This window comes from Hemicordylus capensis, chromosome 2 (genome assembly GCF_027244095.1).
Source record: "Hemicordylus capensis ecotype Gifberg chromosome 2, rHemCap1.1.pri, whole genome shotgun sequence".
Lineage (NCBI taxonomy): Eukaryota > Metazoa > Chordata > Lepidosauria > Squamata > Cordylidae > Hemicordylus > Hemicordylus capensis.
Window position 1 is genome coordinate 358,236,914 of NC_069658.1, and position 3,934 is coordinate 358,240,847.

The 3,934-nt window shown below is 41.3% G+C and overlaps 1 pseudogene; it reads left to right on the forward strand.

Annotated features, from left to right (window-relative positions):
• The first annotated feature begins 427 nt into the window (after positions 1-427).
• Positions 428-1,859, forward strand: LOC128344005 (leucine-rich repeat-containing protein 59-like; annotated as a pseudogene).
• The last annotated feature ends 2,075 nt before the right edge of the window (positions 1,860-3,934 follow it).

Consider the following 3,934-nt stretch of genomic DNA (forward strand, 5'->3'; position numbering starts at 1 on the left):
ATTTATCTGCTGCCTGATTGTCTAGTATGACATTTAAAGTCAAATAAACACTACAAGTAAGGTTCTTTAACAGGTCAATTTGAATATGTCACAAGCTGTCTTCCTGCTTTCAAAATCAATAGAATACCTTGAAAATTACAGAACCGATGATAAATTTAAATACATTCTGGACAATGCAAGAAAGTTTGCAATCAAATTGGAGATAGAACTTGATTTTGAACAAACAATAATCTGCCGTTGATAAATGATGTTTGATTATGAGCAACACAGGGACCAAGTTGGAATGACAGAGGAGAACAATTTTAGAATTAAGTTTTTCAACAACATTTTAAACAATGCAATGCAATCACTGAAAGACAGGTTTGAGTCAGTTGTAAAGCATAACAATCAATTTCATTTTCTATACAATTTGAAAAATGCAACAGGAATGAGTGATGACGAGCTTCATAAGAAGAATAGTATTGATTTAGAAATTCTCCTTACAGATGGTGATGAGAAAGACATCTCTGGTATTGATTTGTATGAAGAGTTAAAATATTTGTGAAACCATTTCAAAGGCAGTTACTCTCCAATGGAAATCTTGCAATTGATATTTTCAAACAATTTGACAGCATCATTGCCAAATAATTTTGTGGCCCTGAGAATTCTTTTAACGCTGCCAGTATTGGTGGCCAGCACAGAACAGAACTTTTCAAAGCTGAAATTAATCAAAACCTATCTCCGTTCCACAATGAAACAAGATTGGTTGCATGGGTTGGCAACCTTATCAATTGAACATGCTATTTCCAAGAATCTAGATCTGGATGAAATAATGAAGCTGCTAAGGCGCCAAAAGTGAAACTTTGAGGACTCAAAATGTTTGACTTCTATATATGTTATTAACCTTCACTGGATGTCATGAAAATGAAAATGTTGTTGTTAATAAACTGATGCTATCTGTTTGTTAAGCTCTACTGGAGAGATTCTGCTCTGTCCGTGCTCTAGAATTGGCCCAGACCTCTCAGGCTGCAACTGAACCCCTACACCTCCAGAGGGCGGTGCAAGATCCTTTCCTCATTTCCATGAGGCACTCCTTCCAGAACACAAGTGTGTTCATGAGGCTGCTTAAGGAAGACTGTTTAATTGAAGATTATGGAAAAATCTGGAGGAAAAGTAAATTGCCCATTTGGAAGTGTCAAATAATAGTTTGTTGCATTAAAAGTAAAGACAAACTGGAGGGCAATGAGTTGGACTTGAGCTTAAGTGACCTGAATAAAGTTCCAGTTAAAGAGCTGGCAAAGCTTCCAAAGCGTAATGTTTTGGATTTGTCCTGTAACAACCTCACTACTTTCCCATCAGACTTCTGCAGTTTGACTCACATAGTGAAACAGGTCTTGAGTAAAAACGAGCTTCAATAACTGCCTTCAGACTTTGGTCATTTGGTCAACTTGCAACACTTAGAATATTTATAGACTGCTTTTCAACAAAAGTTCCCCAAGTGGTTTACATAGATAAGACACCAGCAATGGCCACTGGAGGGATGCTGTGTTGGGGATGGATAGGGCCAATGGCTCTCCCCCTGCTAAACAAAGAGAATCGCCACTTTAAAAGGTGCCTATTTGCTCAGTTAGCAGGGGTTGATTAGTTACTTTGCCAGTTAGCTTTGCAAAACTCAAGAACTTGAAGTGGATTTGAAGGATAACCACCTTGATTCCACTCTGGCTAAGGTAACTGGAGATTGCTTGGATGAAAAGCAATGCAAATAGCCTGCTATGAGAGTGCTGCAGCACATGAAGACTAACCAGTTTGACCTAGATCATGAAAGGCAAAGAAAACTACGGGCAGAGTAAGAGCTGGAGAAGAAGCATGAAGCAGAATGATGACCGAGGTTCACGAGAGGAAAGTGGAAGAAGGCTGAAGAGAAAGAACACAGGAGACAGGAGGAGGATGCCTTGAAAGCTGCAAAGCAGGAAATGCAAACAGGGCCGGACTGGGGGCACTGAGAGGGCGGTGGAATGTATGTGGAGAGGGCACTGGGTTTTGAGCAGAATGGGTATTTAAGGGTGGGAGTATTCACTGCTGCCGAGTACAGCAGGGCGCACTGGGCGCACTGGGAATATGCCCTGTTGCCCTGTGGGCCAGTCCGAGCCTGAATGCAAAGCAACCAAAGAAAGATATGGGTGAGAATCCAAAGATATGGGTGAGAATCTTTCATCAGCTTCCCATTCATAACATCTACCCCAACACAGACACTCTTGGACTAAGGTTCCATTGAAAATATGGTTGTTCCTACTGCTAGGTGCCCTTAGTACTTTGGCTGCTTGCAGACCTGCAGCACCAGCCTGTATGCATCAGTGTGAACATGCTTTATGAAGACGCACTAACCATTTTGCAGAGTCGCAAAATCCTTCAGCATGAACTGCAGCCCCAAAGGACTCTTCCATTGTCAGCATCTCCTTCTGCTGTTTCTGCATCGTTACAATCAGAATTCCTATGGAATTGTGCTCTGATGAAAACAGCCTCTAGTCATTCAGCATTGGATTTGGTGGCCTACTTAAAACAGAGTGAAATCACTGTCTAGGTCATCTTTATCTCTCTTGCTTGCAACTCCTGAGGTAAGAACTTGTTGCCATTTCCAGAGTGCACCTAGATAATTTTGGACCCTGGACCCAAAGGCCTTTGGACTCCCCCCCCCGGAGGCCCCCCCCCCAAAGTTAAGTATCATCCCCCTACACACACCGTGACACATGCAGTATTTTAAACACGTGGGTTTTTGCGGGCACAAACTGTAGCTGAACTCACAAGAATGTAAGAATATAAAACAGGCATATTTATGCAAATATGCATTTGCAGAAACATTTCAAAATGCAACTTTACACTTTCCCCTCTGTCTCTAAAGCTCCTGGCACAGATCACAATCACACTCAGCCACCCAGTGCAGTGTGAGCCCGTGGTGTGGCACTGCGACCACACCATCCAGGACAGACTAAAGAGGATTTGGAGGATCCTAGGGAGTGTAGAGGCCCTGGACTTCGGCCCCGAAGTCCAGGGGTAAGAGCACTTCCGGCCATTTCTCTCCTCCACGGTGGAGCCTTTTTTTAGGCCCCAACATGCAGGCTACTGGCTTGATCTTATACCATTACGGCAGCCTTGCTACCTTAAGTAGTGTTTTGTATATGTAGTCTTCAAATGTTATATTGCTGTAGCAAATACATGCTCACTCTGGGAACACGTACTATACTAGGATGGTATCCATAAAAAGGAGAGTAGAACTGATGATATGATGATTAATGTTACCAATTTTCTCTCTCTCCGCTGCTTGTTTGATTCCTAGGTGGAAATTTGCTATTGTTACATACCACAGCTACTAATCTCAGCCATGTTGTTGGTAAAATACATATCTGAATTGCCTCCCATGGGAAGATCAGTCTGACCCACCCCTCAAAGTTATTAAATGGTTCATTGAAATGGGCTAGTTCCATTGTGCCTTTTGCTGATGTAAAGTGGGAGAGCAGCACCCTGGATGCCTTTGCTTCTGTTCTGCTCTACTGCTTATTATGATTGATGTTCTTATTATAACATGTTTTTTGTATGTTATGTGAACTGCTTTCGAAGCTTTATTGCAGGAAAGCAGCATACAAGCACAAAAATAATTGGGTAAATAAATATAACTGCTTCCTATGGTTAAGAATGGAACTAATGAATATTCACCTAATATTCTACCTGATCAACTTGTCACTGTCATGGTTCATCTAGTAATGGGAAATACCAAGAACCCTAGATTTTTATTTTTATTTTTTAGTATTTTGTATGGGAAGGTGTACTCTCCCACTCTAAATTTCAAAATGTTCTTGCCCTTCAATGAATTTTAATCAGACTTCACATCTGGAAGAGTCCAGCTTTAAGGAAAAGGAATCTGGAAGAACATTTCATATTTCATAAAACTGGGGACATA